This window comes from Manis pentadactyla, chromosome 13 (genome assembly GCF_030020395.1).
Source record: "Manis pentadactyla isolate mManPen7 chromosome 13, mManPen7.hap1, whole genome shotgun sequence".
Classification (NCBI taxonomy): domain Eukaryota; kingdom Metazoa; phylum Chordata; class Mammalia; order Pholidota; family Manidae; genus Manis; species Manis pentadactyla.
Window position 1 is genome coordinate 97,113,833 of NC_080031.1, and position 17,777 is coordinate 97,131,609.

Below are 17,777 nucleotides of genomic sequence, written 5' to 3' on the forward strand. Positions count from 1 at the left end.
AACATGTCTGAGGCTCCCACTGTAGTTCGGAGCTCTGTGTCCATTTCTAACATTGATGTAAAACAGATGGAAATGGATGCTGTGCCTTACCCTGGGAGGACTCCCTCACACCCCTCCCATTGCCTTACCCTGGGAGGACTCCCCCACACCCCTCCCATTGCCCTACCCTGGGAGGACTCCCCCACACCCCTCCCATTGCCCTACCCTGGGAGGACTCCCCCACCCCCCTCCCATTGCCTTACCCTGGGGGGACTCCCCCACACCCCTCCCATTGCCCTACCCTGGGAGGACTCCCCAACACCCCTCCCATTGCCCTACCCTGGGAGGACTCCCCCACCCCCCTCCCATTGCCTTACCCTGGGGGGACTCCCCCACACCCCTCCCATTGCCCTACCCTGGGAGGACTCCCCCATACCCCTCCTGTTGCCCTACCCTGGGAGGACTCCCCCACCCCCCTCCCATTGCCCTACCCTGGGAGGACTCCCCCACTCCCCTCCCATTGCCTTACCCTGGAAGGACTACCCCACACCCCTCCCGTTGCCTGGTGATGCTCTGAAGGCTGTTTCTCCTTTCTGGCAGAGGGTACCCGGGGACTCGTGAAGCCCTTCCACCTCCATTTGTCACTTAAAAGCCTCTCTTCCCTCATCCTGAGTAGCATGTGACTATTTTAAGAAAATTCTGTAAGAGCTTCAAAGAGTAATAGGATAGTTTCCTGGGATGATTGTTAAAATTCTTGAATATGTTTAAGGGATTTACATTTTCAAAGAGAGAATGTTTTCTGTTTGATGTTGAGAAAAGATGATTTTTTCCCCATTCCTGTGAATTTAAATAATTTGCTTGACTTTCTGGTGGAAAACCCACAGTGTTCTTACATTCCTGATGTGGCATTTGTTAGAATCCTCAATGATTGACTGCAGGGAAATTGTATGTGTAAATGATTTTGAAACATGGTTTCAAAACAATGGCCATCTGTCAATTGTCAGCTTAAAAAAATGGCATCTTCCTTGCATGGGGAAATTTCATTTCTTTGAAGGAAATAGTCATTAAAAGACTCAGTGATACCAGTTTTAAATGATCTTTAATGATAATCCCATTGGAACCTTTCAGAAAAAAATGGAAGCAGTCTTCCCCCTTGTGGGTGACTAGAGAAGTACCTCTTTCTCCCCCTTAAAAGCTACATGTAAGCATTCAGAGGGAGCTGTAGGGTGCATGATATTTTCCTTCTTATTTAAGAGTAGTAGTACATCTAGAGAAAACGTATCTTAAAATAACAAAATATCTATGTTGCAGATGATTGGTTTTATGATTGATATTTTGAAATAAAACAGAAAAATATAAGGGGCAATGGGAGATATATACATATATATATATGTTTCTATATAATAAAATGTTTTTAGATGTATTTTCATATATATAATTTCAGAGTTTCCCACCCAGTGACCCCAGAGCAATGGCAACCTCCTCAGGTAAGTCAGTTTTCATGTCCCTGTCTACAGCTTGCAAACGGAGAGGTTTGGGGGTACACCGGGAGGTTATAGGCTAGGAGCTAGGGGACTCACAGGAGAGGTGACAGTGATCACCGTCATTTGGGGGAAGGTTATTATATTCCAGCCACCATTATTATCCCTACTCTCTAAATTCTTACTCTCTTAGTGCATTCCCATAACAAGCATATGCTGTTAGTAGCTCCAATTCACAGCTGCGGCATCCGAGATCCACAGAGGCTGAGTGTCTTCCTCAAAGGAACACAGCTGGTAAGTGGCAGAGCTGGGGTATAAAAGCCCTGTGCCTCGATGCAGCCGCAGGGCTCAAGGCAAACTCCTTGCGGGGGCAGGGACAGCACCAGGACAGCTCTGGGCAGCAGGGAAGCAGGTGGCCTGGTGCCCACCCCCAGAGATCACAGCCGTTCTCTCCATGGCACAGTGTGAGGAAAGGAGGCAGAAGAGCTCAACACAAACAAACCAAACAAGATGAAAACCCTCCAACCCCCGGCTGAGAGGAAGCAGGAGACGATGTATGAGGATGGAGGAAAGATCTGGAATATCTAAAGTCCACCTCAGAGGACCCTAGTTGGAGATAAGGTCTTTAAAGAGACTGCAGTATTGCATTATGGGAGCCAAACAGATGAGTGCAGCCCCTGTGGCCACCTGGGAGCGTCCCTGGGGGAAGACTGCAGGCTTGCCTGGGCGGGAGCGGGGCTGCCACGTGAGAGAAGGTGCAGAAGCAGAAGTGCCAGGCCTGTTGGTGACAGAGTCAGTCCAGGTGCCCCCGGGGTTGGCGGACTTGCTTGGCATGGTAGAAAGGCAGCTAGATTGGGAACCGACTGAAATGCAAGACTACAGACTTTGGATTTGGTGTCCTAAGCGGGAGGGAGCCACCAGAGGTTTCTGAGCAAGGAAGTGATAAGATAAAATCAGAATTCTAGAAAGAGAGGTCTGGCAGCAAATTGGTTGGTGTGGGAGTGTCTGAAGATCAGGACCAGCCGAAAGAGGTGCAGGTGTTCAGGATCAGAGTTTTAAGGGTCAGAATGAGTGTGGCTGGGGGACAGGGTCAGAAGTGGATCCCCAACAAGGAATAGCAAAATAGGAAACCTAGAGGTCCTGCACGGAGGATCCAGGTGACATTGTCTGGTAGGCAAGAGATGCTGGGACCAGAGTTTTGGAGGTGGAGAAGGTGAAGGTCAGAGAGAGTGGGGCCTTGGGGAAGAGTTGTAAAATCCTCAGGTAGCACCGGTAGTGTTACTGGGACTGTGAACCTGTAAAACTACATCTTTGATTTGCCAGTGTTGAAAAGCAGACAGTACTTCTAAGTGAAGTGTCCTTCTGACACTGCAAACTTCTTACATGAATGGGAAGAAGGGGTGGGTGAGCAGCCCACCTGGTGGCCTGGCAGAAAGGGGGAACTAAACACATCACCAGACCTCTCAGGAGAAATAAAAGACATGAAAGACACTGGGTGATTTTTACATCCTTAAAAGGCTGCAGGAAACATGCTGCTGCTCTGAGATGGTTTAAGCCCATTTTCCCTGGAAACAATAGAAAAGGAGAAAATTCTGAAGAAAGGATGGAAGGAGATACGGGGTAGGTGGGCAGGGGGTGGCCATGGAGCTTCCCCCAAAGGTAAGGGGAAGGTTCCACCTCTGGATAGACCCCAAGTGAACGACTCATGGCCAAAGGCGTCCATTTCTCCCATGTAGCACCTGCAAAGCCGGAGAGCAGCGTCCAGGTGACTGACATGTCCCTCCTGGCAGGAGGAGGGAGGCGCAAAGGGCCCTCCAACCACCAGAGGCACAAGTACAGTGGAGCTTTTGTTCCCAGCAAAAAAAAAGAGTTCGCAGTTGAAATAATCTAACCGTACGCAGAGGTGCAGGGAGCTCCTGCTGGGAACTAGAAAACTGGATAAAACAGGAAGCCACTGTTTTAGACCTTGGAAAACAGAAAATGCAAGACAAGGATCCAGGAGAGAAAGGGAACAAATGAGGTGAGCCCTAAAATCACCCCAGCCTTCTGCTGCAGACGCTTTAGAATGCACAGTGGAGGGGACGCGCGTGCAGAGCACAGCGGCCTCTCTGAGTCAAGAATGAATAGCAAGGTTCAAGGAGGATGGAGTTCTAGGCCTTGCATAAGATTCCATTTACATGAGTTTTTGGAATGACTGAAACCCCAGGGACAGAAAACAGATGAGTGGTTAAATGGGGGTGAAGAGAAGGGTTGCCCACCCAGGGCCATGATGAGTGGCATCCTGAGGCAGCCTGTCCCAGCTCAGGAGGCCCGATCTGCACATTTCTCCAGCTCCGCTTTTAGTGACGCCATGTTAGCAGTTTGAAATTGACCAGGGTGGGAGTATTTACACCCAGTAGATTAGCAAACAGTACAGTGAGGGCTGTATTTTGTTTGTTCATGAGAGCTGGTTTGCCAGTACACCGTTGGGCAAAGGGGAACTGGGGAGATAATTGAACTGCTCTTTATCTTGGTTAAGGTGGTGGTTGCATGATGGGATGCACATGTCAAATTTCATAGACCTGTACACTCAAAAGGGTGATTTTTACTAACCAAAGAGAGAGACATAAAAAACTTGAAATATTTAGAGATAAATGTAACACAAATTTACAGGAAAATGCAAAGGACCTAGGACATACATTTATATTTGTATTTTTTAAATGTAAATGTATATTTTTAAAAACAACAAAATTGGCAGACTACTCTTATTGATTTCAAAGCACATAGTGAATCTACAGCTGTAGTTCTCAGTGATTTCTCCCCAGGGGACATTTGACAATGTCTGAAGGTATTTTTCATTGGCACAACTGGAGTGGGAAGAGGGGTGCTATTGGCATCCAGGGGGTAAAGGCCGGGAATGCTGTTAAAATCCTACAAGGTACATACAAGACAGCCCCCCACAGTAAAGAGTTATCTGGCTCAAATATCAATAGTGCCAAGATTGAGGAACTCTGATCACAAGAATCGAGGCAGTGTAGTATAACCAATGGAACAGAGCAGCAAGTCCAGGTTGTATGGACCCATGCGTACGTTACTGATTTTTGGCAGAGGTATTTTGCCAAGGCATTTCAGTGGGAGAAAGGAAAGCCTTTCAGCCAGTGATATTGACACAGTGGATATCCACATGGAAAAGCAGGTCTTAATCCCACCCTCAAATCATATCAATCAACTCAAAAAGGGTCATAGACCTAAATATAAAAGCTAAAGCTATCAAACCAGGAGAAAACATAGGAAGAAATCTTCATAATGTTGGGGAGGTAGTCAAAGATTTCTCAGGATACCAAAAGCACAAATGAAAAAGAAATTGGATTTCGTCAAAATGAAAAATGTTTCCTAAAAAGACATTGATAAAGCAAGGCACAGCTTGGTAGAAAATATTCACAATATGTATTTCTGACAAAGGACTTGTACCCAGCATATATAAAGTGTTCTTGCAATATAACAATAAGAAGACAAACAAGCCTATAAACACGGGCAAAAGGAGGCTCCAGTGCTGGCACGATAGCATAAGCTCATACTCCATTCCTCCACTGTTTAGAGCCAATAACTTTGAACTAACTATGAAAACCAACTACCTGATAACTCTAAAAAGTAAACAAAAACAGATTGTTGGGCTGAATCAAAACTTGGACAAGTGATCCATGTAGGGGGGGAATTTTCCCAGTCTGGTCCTTTCTCTCTCTCTCTGTCTCTGTCTTGGCTTTGCCCAGAGGTCAGGCCCCACTTGGGTAGCAGCAAGGCGACAATGGCAGAAGGGAGGCCCCAGGAGGACAGAGTGTGGGAGGAAGCCAGCAGGAGAGAGAGCCAGAAGAGTGGTGCCCCAGTTCTGTGAATCAGGCCGCTAAGTCCCAGCCTAACCTCTGAACTACACATGAATGGGGCAGACCGAACCAGTATGGCTAAGCTTGAAAAACCAAACTGAGATTTAAACCACATGTACCCAACTTTATAGCCTAATTACTAAATAATGCATGCTCAGGACAGACACAAACCCATACAGCAAAGGCTTACAGAACTGAACTGAGATTTGAACCACTGCGTACAGAAGGCAAAACAGAACTTACAGCTTGAACCTGAGTTGACTGTCTGCTAAAACAAAAACATCAGCTTTTTCAAGGATTATATACAGGACCCAAAGTCTACACAACAAAATATCTGGGACAATTCAAAATCACCCAACATACAAAGTACCAAGGAAACATGACCAGCTCTCAAGGGGAAAGAAAATGGATACCAACCCCAAAGCGGCCCATGTGTTGGAATTATCAGACAAAGACTTCAAAGAAGCTATTATAACCATGCTTCATCAGGTCAAGAAAAACACATTTGGAATAAACAAGAAATAGAATTTCTCAGCAGAGAAATAGGAATTATTAGAAAGAACCAGAGGAAATTTTAGGACTGAAAAATACAAAATACAAAATTTGAAAATTTGCTGGGTGATTTCAATAGCAGATTGACAACAATGAGATAAAAAACAAAAAAACTGTAAACTTGATTCCTGAAAGTATAGTCTTAAAAACTATAAACTTTTCAACCAATAGAAATCACACAGTCTGAAGAATAGAGAGAAAAGAAAATTAGAAAAAATGAGCAGAGCCCAGGGACCTATGGGAAAATAATTTTTTTAATTAAAAAAATGTTTTTAATGATTTTTTTTTTTTACTTTGTAGAGAAGGCATCATGGAGTTGAAAGGGGCATTCTTGGGGTCCTGGGCCCCGGCAGGTCAGGAAGGGGAGCAGATCCAGGTCTGAGCTCATCATGGGGGAGATCCTGCAGCCCCTACCTGGTTCGCACTGTGACTTCAGATGGAGAAACTGAGGCACAGAGAGGGGCAGGTGGCTGCTCAGGGTCACAAACATTAGGAAGGAACAGGAGCCCCAAAGGAGACAGCAAGGAGGGGCAGAAAGACCTCCCAGTTTGAGGGAGCCCCAGAGAACCCCACTGCCATCCCTGGGTGCCAAGCCCAGCCCCCTCCCCATCGGAACAACGTGGTTGTAGACCAGCCCCCAGGTGAATCCATGTCGCCTCAGGGTGGAGGCCCAGAAACAGGGCTAGGCTTTCCCTCAGAGGTGTCACTGGTGTCCTGAAGGAGAGGAGAAATAGACTGGGAAAAATATTTAAAGAAATAAAGCCCCAGAGTTTCCCAAATTTAGTAAAAGACATAAATTGACATATTGAACAGGCTCTGCAAACCCTCAAAAAGGATAAGGTCAATAAAAGCCATGCCGAGAGTCATTATAAATGACTGCAAACCAAAGTTAAAGAAAAGTATCTTAAAAACAGCTAGAGAAAAATGACCCATTACATATGGTGGAATAATGACTGTGGGTCTGTGCAACAGAACTCACCAGAAAAAAGGGAACCAACTATTGATCTAAGCGAAAACATGGAGGAGTCTCACATGCTATTTAAAAGAATCCAAAGTACATACTGTATGATTCCATTTTTATAAAATTCTAGAAACTGTAAAATAACCTATAGTGAGAGCAGGTCAGCAGTTGGTTGCCTGGGGATGGGGGGACAAATTACAAAAGTACATGAGGATATTTGGAGGACTGATAGAAATATTTGTTATCCCATACTTGGAAATAGTTGATACTTGGAAGGTGACAACAGATGCCGGTGTCTTCCCTTGGTGCAGGAGCAGCATGCCTGGGGGCGAAGCTGGGGATGGCAGCTCTGCAGGAGAAAGCAGGAGTTGGGCATGATCAGTTCCTCCATGACTGTGTCCCTTGGTGCCCACTGGTGACTGGGGAAGACTCACTGAGGGGAGCTGGCCAATGCTGAGTGGCAGGAGCAGAGACCCAGGTCTCGGCCGCAGCCCTGAGGGGACTGAGGTACCCAGGTAAGGAGAGGTCAGAATGGATCCTTGGGACCCCTCCTCCCCTCCCACAGGAGGCTCCAGGGCACTCTCTGGGAGCCTGGGCACAGCCCCTGAGCCAGCTCACTGGCCCAGGCATGGAGAGCCGATCTCTTTCCGGAAGATGTCTGCCCTCCCTTTGTTTCATGAGTCTCTGGGGGGAACCTGGATTAAGCCGAATTAAGAGGCAGGTGACGATCACAGGTGTTGGGTGCCTGGGCTGGAGTCTCCATGGTAACAAAGACATCTGGCTTTCCTGCATGGTACCAGGCTTTGTGACTTCATGGTGGCATCTTCTTACAGGCAGAGGGGTGCAATAATAGAGGGATGCAACTAAACCAGGGAAGGAAGGCAAGTGACCCTGAGAAGACCAGGAGAAGAGGTGGCCAGGAGGAAGGGGCCTGCTGAGGGAGGCATTGTGTTTCAGCCAGAATTTGAAGATCAGGCTTGACCATGATGTGACTCAGGGCTACTGCTGACTCCAGTTCAGGTGCCGGAGGCCGCGTCCAAGGGACAGCGCTGTGAGCATGCCGCTCTGCCGAGCCCCTCTGGGGAGCTGGGGAGGCACATCTGGCCTTCTTCATTGCAAGACCCAGTAAAGTGGAGCTAGGGTCCTGGCAGGAAGGACTGAGGTACGGAGAGCAGCTGGCTGCACCGGGAGGCCTCCCCTGGGCCAGCACCACCAACAGCAGGAAGGGTAAGGCCCCAGGGAGCCCAGCCCACAGAGGGGCCGTGCCATGGCAGTGGGCTGCTCCCCAGGCTGCTCCCCAGGCGGTGCTGGGGGCGCCCTGTGGGCCTTCATCCTTGTGCTGCGCCTCTTTATCCATGCAGCTGGCCATCCGACCAGCCTGAATAGGTTAGTGACCCAGGGCTGCCATAATAAATCCCCACAAACTGGGCCGCTTAAGGGGACACAAATCTGCTCTCTCAAATTCTGAAGGCCAGAAGGTCCAACTCAAGGTGTGGGCAGGATCCCTTCTTGGGGATTCAGAGGGACACTCTGTCCCTTGCCTCTTTCCAGCTTCTGGTGGTGTTGGAAGTCCTTGGCATTCCTCGGCTAATGGCCACGTGATTCCAGTCTCTGCCTCCATTGTCACCTGTTCTCCCAAATTTCCTTCATCTCATAAGGACACTAGTCACTGGATTTAGGGCCACCCGCATTCATTATGACCTCAACCTGACTACGTCTGCAAAGGACCTATTTCCACATAAGGTCACATTCACTGGACCAGCAGTTAGGACTTCAGCGCACCTTATGAGGGACACAATTCAACCCACAACACCCTGTAAATCACAGTGAAAAGAGCACAGGTGTCGGAGTGGGACAGACTTTGGTTCAGACCTGGCACTGCCCCTCGCCTGTCCTGTTTCCTCAGCACAGCAAAGTGGGAAAGTCAGGTCTGTCTGCACGGGGCTCCTGGGGTTACCTGATAGAGAGAGGACCTCAGAGCACCCATGGAACATCTGGGCATTGGCAGAAACTCAGCCAAGGGGGCCCCGAGCTGGACACTGGGACTCAGAAGAGAGGGCCTGGCTCTTGCTTCTGGGAGCTCAGAGTCTGCAGGACAGGAGGTTCTCACTGAGGGGTAGGACTTACCCAGGCCGACTGCAGTGGTCAAGCTGCAGGCAAGGAGTTGGGGCCAGCATGGAGGACCACATGGCATGTGGTGGGGCAGGGGGACTCATGGTCCAGATGCCCCCTTGGGGATCAAGAAGGCCAAGGGCCAGGCCACAACAGGTCCTTCCTGTGGGACCCAGAAGCTGGAGTTATACCCCTTGTATCCCACCAAGTACCCATGGACTCTGGTCTGGCCCTGAATAGGCAAAGGAGGTGAATGGACTGGCATTTCACTAACAGGTACTCTGGGCCTCTCCGTCCACCCTACACCTGGGTATTTCCTCATTCCCTCCATCCCCTAAGGTATAGCTTCTCCCTCCTATCACCATTGGTCTGGCAAGGACTTTGTTCCTGGCTAAGCCCACTTAAATATTCTCCTTCTATCTTCTCTTGTCCTTCCCTTCCACTTTCTTTTCCTTTTTTCCAATATTTGATGTCTATCTTATGCTGCCAGAGCTGTCCTAGGCCCTGAGGATACAGAACACAGGTGGGCCTTGCCTTGGGGTTGGTGGAATTTATACCTAATGGGATGAGAGGCATTAACCAAGTGACCATGTAGACGACTGTTTCACAGCAGAGAAGTGCATGCTCTGAATGAGAGGTATCAGGGGTGGAAATCAATAATAGAGGGATGCAACTAAACCAGGGAAGGGAGGAAGTGACCCTGAGCCAAGACAAGAAGAGGTTGTCGACCAGGAAAAAGGAGAGGGAAGAGATTCTAGGCAGGAGTATTAGCATGTGCAAAGGCCCTGTAGCAAGAGGATGCTTGGTGAGTGAGAAGGCCAAGAGAAGGTCTGTACAGAGTGAAGGGAATACGAGACGGCCTGAGAGCCAGCAGATTGGACTGATCATCTGTTGGGAAAGTATCAATTGGATGCTTACAGTGAGTCAGAACTGCCAGGCAGACAAGACGCATGGAGCAGGCAGACCACAGAGCAAGAAGAACATTTCAGGGCAGGAGGAGTGAGGGGTGAAGTGATCTGGAGTCACCCAGGGGAGGCAGGAGCTGGGAAGGCTCCTGTGAGCTGGGAGCCCAAGGGCAGATCTGGGCAGGGGCTCTGAGGCAGGAGCAAGCTTGGTGTGCCCGGGGAGGGGCAGGAGGGCTGGCGTGTACAGAGCAGAGTGAGTAGGGGGAGGACACATGGCCAAGATGCAGCTGCGGCTTCCCCACGGCTATTGGGTTGACCTGACCATGGCGGGCGCGCCACTACAGCGTTTTTGTTTGCATTTTTCTTTTTTTTCTTTACTATTGTATCATTAATATACAATCACATGAGTGACATTGTGGTTATTAGATTTCCCCCATTATCACATCCCCACCACATACTCCATTACAGTCACTGTCCATCAGCGTGGAGCCACTACTTATCTTCTCTGTGCTATCCTGCCTTCCCCGTGCCCCCCCCCACATTATGTGTGCTAATCGTAATGCCCCTGAACCGTCTTATCCCTCCCTTGCCGCTCATCCTCCCCAGTCCCTTTCCCTTTGGTAACTATTAGTCCATTCTTGGAGTCTGTGAGTCTGCTGCTGTTTTGTTCCTTCAGTTTTTGCTTTGTTGTTATACTCCACAAATGAGGAAAATCATTCAATACTTGTCTTTCCCCACCCTACCTTATTTCACTGAGAATAATACCCTCTAGCTCCATCCATTTTGTTGCAAATGGTAGGATCTGTTTTTTTCTTATGGCTGAATAATATTCCATTGTGTATATGTACCACATCTTCCTTATCCATTCATCTACTGATGGTCACTTAAGTTGCTTCCATTTCTTGGCTATTGCAAATAGTGCTGCGATAAACATAGGGGTGCATATGTCTCTTTGAATGTGGGATTCTGCATTCTTAGGGTAAATTCCTAGGAGTGGAATTCCTGGGTCAAATGGTATTTCTATTTTTAGTGTTTTGAGAAACCTCCATACTACTTTCCACAATGGTTGAACTAATTTACATTCCCACCAGCAGTGTAGGAGGGTTCCCCTTGCTCTGCATCCTCACCAGCATTTGTTGTTCCTTGTCTTTTAGATGTTGGCCATCCTAACTGGTGTGAGGTGATATCTCATTGTGGTTTTAATTTGCATTTCTCTGATGACTAGCGATATGGAGCATCTTTTCATGTGTCTATTGGCCATCTGAATTTCTTCTTTGGGGAAGTGTCTGTTCAGATCCTCTGCTCATTTCTTAATTGGGTTATTTCCTTTTTGGGGGATGAGGCATGTGAGTTCTTTATATATATTGGTGTTAACCCCTTTATTCTTATCAGGATTTCTTTGACTATTCAGGGTCTTTGGTAGTTTCATATGAACTTTAGAACAATTTGTTCCAGTTCCTTGAAGAATGCTGTCGGTATTTTGATAGGGATTGCATTGAATCTGTAGATTGCTTTAGGTAGGATGGCCATTTTGACAATATTAATTCTTCCTAGCCAAGAGCATGGGATGAATTTCCATTTGTTAGTGACCTCTTTAATTTCTCTTAAGAGTGTCTTGTAGTTTTCAGGGTATAGGTCTTCACTTCCTTTGTTAGGTTAATCCCTAGGTATTTTATTCTTTTTGATGCAATTGTGAATGGAATTGTTTTCCTGATTTCTCTTTCTGCTGGTTCATCATTAGTGTATAGGAATGCAACAGAATTCTGTGTATTAATTTTGTATCCTCCAACTGTGATGAATTCAGATATTAGTTCTAATAATTTTGGAGTGGATTCTTTAGGATTTTTTATGTACAATATCATGTCATCTGCAAACAGTGATAGTTTGACTTCTTCCTTACCAATCTGGATGCCTTTTATTTCTTTGTGTTGTCTGATTGCTCTGGCTAGGACCTCCAGTACTATGTTGAATAAAAGTGGAGAGAGTGGGCATCCTTGTTTTGTTCCTGATCCTAGAGGAAAAGCTTTCAGCTTTCACTGTTAAGTAAGATGTTTTCTGTTGGTTTGTCATATATGGCCTTTATTATGTTGAGGTGCTTGCCCTCTATACCCATTTTGTAGAGAGGTTTTATCATGAATGAGTGTTGAATTTTGTCAAATGCTTTTACAGCATCTATTGAGGTGATCATGTGATTTTTGTCCTTCTTTTTATCAATATAGTGGATGATGTTGATGGATTTTCAAATGTTGTTTCATCCTTGCATCCCAGGGATAAATCCCAATTGATCACGATGTATGATCCTCTTGATATATATTTGAATTTGGTTTGCTAATATTTTGTTGAGTATTTTTGTGTCTATGTTCATCATGGATATTGGTCTGTAGTTTTCTTTTTTTTTTGTGGTGTCTTTGCCTGGTTTTGGTATTAGAGTGATGCTGGCTTCATAGAATAAGTTTGGATGTATTCCTTCCTCTTCTATTTTTTTGGAAAACTTTAAGGAGAATGGGTGATATGTCTTCTCTAAATGTCTGATAAAATTCAGCAGTGAAGCCATCTGGTCTGGAAATTTTGTTTTTACGTAGTTTTCTTTGATTACCAATTCAGTTTCATTGCTGGTAATTGGTCTGTTCAGATTTTCTGTTTCTTCCTGGGTCAGCCTTGGAAAGTTGTATTTTTCTAGAAAGTTGTCCATTTCTTCTAGGTTATCCAGTTTGTTAGCATATAATTTTTCATAGTATTCTCTATTTTTTGTATTTCTTTGGTTTCCATAGTGATTTTTCCTTTCTCATTTCTGATTCTGTTTATGTGTGTAGATGCTCTTTTTTCTTGATAAGTCTGGCTAGGGGTTTATCTATTATATTTATTTTCTCAAAGAACCAGCTCTTGGTTTCATTAATTTTTTTCTATTGTTTTATTCTTCTCAATTTTATTTATTTCTTCTCTGATCTTTATTATGTCCTTCCTTCTACTGACTTTGGGCCTCATTTGTTCTTCTTTTTCCAGTTTCAATAATTGTGAATTTAGACTATTCATTTGGAACTGTTGTTCCTTCTTTAAATAGGCCTGGATTTCTATATGCTTTCTTCTTAGAACTGCCTTCACTGCACCCCACAGAAGTTGGAGCATTGCACTGTTGTTTTCATTTGTATCCATATATTGCTTCATCTCTGTTTTAATTTGGTCATTGATTATTTAGGAGCATGTTGTTAAGCCTCCATGTGTTTGTGAGCCTTTTTGTTTTCTTTGTACAATTTATTTCTAGTTTTATACCTCTGAGAAATTGGTTAGTACAAATTTCAATCTTTTTGAATTTGCTGAGGCTCTTTTTGTGGCCTAATATGTGGTCTATTCTGGAAAATGTTCTATGTGTACTTGAGAAGAATGTGTATCCTTCTGCCTATGGGTGGAATGATCTATAGATGTCTGTTAGGTCCATCTGTTCTAATGTGCTGTTCAGTACCTCTGTGGCCTTACTTATTTTCTGTCTGGTTGATCTGTTCTTTGGAGTGAGTGGTGTGTTGAAGTCTCCTAAAAATGAATGCATTGCATTCTATTTCCCCCTTCAATTCTGTTAGTATTTGTTTCACATATGTAGGTGCTCCTGTGGAGGGTGCATAGATATTTATAATGGTTATATCCTCTTGTTAGACTGACCCCTTATCATTATGTAATGCTGCCTTTGTTTCTTGTTACTTCCTTTGTTTTGAAGTCTATTTTGTCTGATACAAGTACTGAAACTCCTGCTTTTTTCTCCCTATTGTTTGCATGAAATATCTTTTCCATCCCTTCACTTTTAGTCTGTGTACATCTTTGGGTTTGAAAGGAGTCTCTTGTAGACAGCATATAGATGGGTCTTGCCTTTTTATCCATTCTGTAACTCTGCGCTTTTGATTGGTATATTCAGTCCATTTATATTTAGGGTGATTATCGATAGATATGTATTTATTGCCATTTCAGGCTTTGGATTCATTGTTACCAAAGGTTCAAGAGCAGCTTCTTTACTATCTAGCAGTCTACCTTAACTCACTTATTACACTATTATAAACACAGCAGTCTGATGATTTTTTTTTCTCTCTTTTTCTTCCTCCTCCACTCTTTATATGTTAGTTGTCATATCCTCTACTCTTTGTGTATCTCTTGACTGACTTTGTGGGTAGCTGATTTATTTTTGCATTTGGTTAGTATTTAGTTGGTTTACTTCCTTTGCTGTGGTTTTATTTTCTCTGGTAACAGCTGTTTAGCCTTAGGCATGCTTCCATCTATAGCAGTCCCTTTAAAATACACTGCAGGGATACTTTGTGAGAGGTAAATTCCCTCAACTTTTGCTTATCTAGAAATTGTTTAATTCCTGGTTCAAATTTAAATGATAATCTTGCCAGGGAGAGTATTCTTGGTTTGTGGCCCTTCTGTTCCATTGCATTGAATATATCATGCCACTCCCTTCTGGCCCATAAGGTTTCTGCTGAGAAGTCTGATGGGTTTTCCTTTGTAGGTGATCTTTTTCCTCTCTCTGGCTGCTTTTAATACTCTATCCTTGTCTTTGATCTTTGCCATTTCAATTATTATATGTCTTGGTGTTGTCCTCCTTGGGTTCCTTGTGTTGGGAGATCTTTGCACTTCCATGGCCTGAGAGACTATTTCCTTCCCCAGATCAGGGAAGTTTTCAGCAATTATTCCTTCAAAGACACTTTCTATCCCTCTTTCTCTCTCTTCTTCTGGTACCCCTATAATGTGAATATTGTTCTGTTTGGATTGGTCACACAGTTCTCTTAATATTCTTTCATTCCTAGAGATCCTTTTTCCTCTCTCTGCCTCAGCTTCTCTGTATTCCTGTTCTCTGATTTCTATTCTATTAACAGTCTCCTCCACCTCATCTAATCTGCTTTTAAATCCCTCCACCATTGTTTGTTTCATTTCTGTTATATCCATTCTGAATTCGTCCCTTAGGTCTTGAATATTTTTCTGTGGCTCCTTTAGCATGCTTATGACTTTCATTTTGAATTCTTTTTCAGGAAAATTTGTGATTTCAGTGTCACCAAGCCCTCTTTCTGGTGTTTAGGGGATTTGGGATTGAACAAGGTTCTTCTGCCTTTTCATGGTCCTGGAACAATGGGAGTGTTTGCCTGCAAGTGGTGCAGGTGTCAGCTAGGAGAACAAAGTCCCTTCCTGCTTGCCAGCTGCCATGTCTGTCTCCACTGTCTGTGCCAGTTGACCATGCACAGGGAATGGCCTCTGGGTTAATCCCCTTAGCTGCTGTGTGTGGGGTGGCCTGTGAGATGTTGACTTCTCCCGGATGTACAGTGGCTGGTGTACTGCTATTTCTGGTCACTCTTTCAGGAATAGTTGTATTTGCTGTATTTTCAAAATATATGTGGGTTTGGGAGGAGATTTCCACCACACTACTCACGCCCCCATCTTTTCCTTCTCTCCACTACAGGGTTTTAACAGAAGACCCACACTCAGGTTATGCCTTGGAAAGACCACTCTGGCCTCCAGCGTAGGCAGGAGTTGGGGAGGGAGCTGGGGGAGCAGGGAAGTTGGGGTGCCCTAACAGACAGAACACTCTTCTCTTTCCAGACATCCCAGGGGAGCTGCACAACTGAGCCCAGAGTCTCACCCTCCTTGAGCCTCCTAGAGGAGGATGACCCTGGGTCCCTGGCTCAGCACCCACAGGCTACCAGCTCACCACCCTTTGGCAACCTTGACCTCTCCCAGAGGTCCCTGGTGGCCTTGGAGTACCTGCCTTTCTTCCGCACCTACAAGCACCTCCTGGCTGAGGAGACATTGACTGCACAGCCAGAGATTTGCCGGGACCAAGGAGGATGCCCGAGCTTCAGAGAGACACCATTCCCCGAGGATTCAGACCCACCCAGTGGGTTCTTCCCTTACTACCGCTCCAAGGAGGAGACTTTTCCCAGCCTGGTGCCTCCGGGAAGGTCGTGTGGGAACTTCTGAGACCCACCCACCGGAAGGGAGGTGCAGGCTGGCTGCTTCTGTAGGATGACAGATAGCAGGTGCTCTGTGAGTGGGAGACCACAGAAGAGTGGGGAGCAGTCCTGGGCCCCCTGGCATCCTTCAGACCTCTGTCCCAGGGCCCCAGGCCCCAATAGGCCAGGCCAGTCACCACCCCCTGCCCCTCCTGCAAGGTCTGCCGGGGCTTTGGGAGCAGTGAGTCATTGGGTAAGAGCACAGAGGCTGGAGGCATATTGTCGGGCTCAATCCCAGCTCAACCACTTGCTGGGAGAGTGGTCTGGGGAAGGAGTTTAAGCCTCGTGATCTTCAGTTTTCTTATAAAAGAGAGATAATAGCAATAGCTACTCTTAGAGCCTTTATGAGAATTACATACAATAATGATTATTATACCAGCCTTAGCTTGGTGTTCCCCTATAGAAGCATCTCTTTAGTCCTATGACTTAATAGGCACCATCATCTTGTTTACCTAATAATAGTCCTATGAGACAGATCTGATTATTATTCCTATTTTATGGATTAGAAAAACAAGTCTCAGAGAAGTTAAGTGAGTTGGCCAAAGACACACTGCAAGAGCAAACCTGGGATTTGACCCAAAGCCCATATGCCCTATAATGTTACACCACCAGCTGCCCCAAAGCTGGGCACCGGGCCATGACGGCAAAGGTGGAGGAGGTGGGAAGAGTGGCTTCTAATCCCAGACACACTGCTCCCCGCTGGGAGCCCGGGGAGGGGTGAGCAACATCGCCGAGTGCTGCCCTGTTGGGCCCTGCCTTTCTTCCCTGCTGCTGGGCCTGGTGGTGCAGGCAGAGGCCAGTCCTGGTGTCCAGGGCCAAACCTGAGAGCCCGGCTGACTGTCTTGTCTCCTTCCAACCCAGGCTGCCTTGGCAGGCCCAGACTTCATCTCTGGGTCCTCGCACGCACGGACCTGCTGCCGCACACTGCTGGTCTCTGCTCGGCGTGCCCATGACAGCTGTCTGACTGGCCCTCTCTCCGGTGATGCTGTCTTCAGGGACCATGCCCTCTGTGCCTCGAGATTCGTGCCTTATTATAGAACCCCCGAGGAGGGGCTCCACACTAGCCCTGGACCTCCTGCCTGTCCATCAGAGGCCTGGGGACTCACAGGGGAGCTGCCCAGGCCTGGTGCCTCGTACTGTGAGGGAGCAGGGGCTGGTGGAGCCACTGGAGAACAGGCTCCCAGAACCTGCTGATCAGTAAGGGGTGAAGGTGGCTGCAGTTGAGGTTCCTGGGGCTCAGTTCGCCCTGGGACCAGGCCTGAAAACACAGCCCTGAGGTCTTCATTCCCCCTGCCTCAGTGCCCACAACCTGCAGAGCTGACAGGAGCTGCCCAACCCCTGGCAGGCTCTCCTGTCCCCTCTCAGTCCACGGAGTTGAGTGAGCAAGAAGCCCCTGTACCCCGCTGGCCTGTGACTCCACGTCAGTGTTCAACTCAGCAGGCCTGGAGTTTGCCTTTCCCCCTGGAGAAACGGGGAAACTCTGCCTGTGCCCACATTCAGCCACAGCCTAGGAAGTGGCCCCACTGCCCCGAGGTGCTCCAGCTTGGCTCTCCCAGCTGGACAAACTGCCCAGGGAGAAGTGGAGAACAGCAGCCCCCAAAGAGGCCCTGCAGCGGGGGTATCTGCCTGGTCCAGCACTCAGGCCTCCCTACCAGGCCAGCTGTGGGTTGTCCCCAGCTGGCAGGGAGGGAGCAGGGTCCACCTGCTCTGAGGGCTTCAGAGACCAGAGACTGGCTTTGTAAATAAATCGTTTCACTCCAAGGGAATTGCTGCGCTAATGTGATGCTTTGGAGTGATATCTATAGTTTCTATTTATTGAGCATTTACTATGCACCTTTCAGAGATCATCTCCATAATCCTCAGGAGTAGGCGCTGGAGTTATCTCCATCCTACAGATGAAGAAACAGGCTCAGAGAGGTTCAGTCCCGAGCCTGAGCTCA

General features: G+C 46.8%; 1 long non-coding RNA gene across 1 annotated transcript in view; it reads left to right on the forward strand.

Annotated features, from left to right (window-relative positions):
• LOC118918746 (uncharacterized) overlaps window positions 1-16,577 on the forward strand; it is a 125,443-nt gene extending 108,866 nt beyond the window's left edge. Inside the window, exons 5-6 of the long non-coding RNA XR_008993424.1 lie at window positions 7,145-7,348; window positions 15,428-16,577. This is a non-coding gene — a long non-coding RNA (uncharacterized LOC118918746). The remainder of the gene's footprint in view (window positions 1-7,144; window positions 7,349-15,427) is intronic.
• The last annotated feature ends 1,200 nt before the right edge of the window (window positions 16,578-17,777 follow it).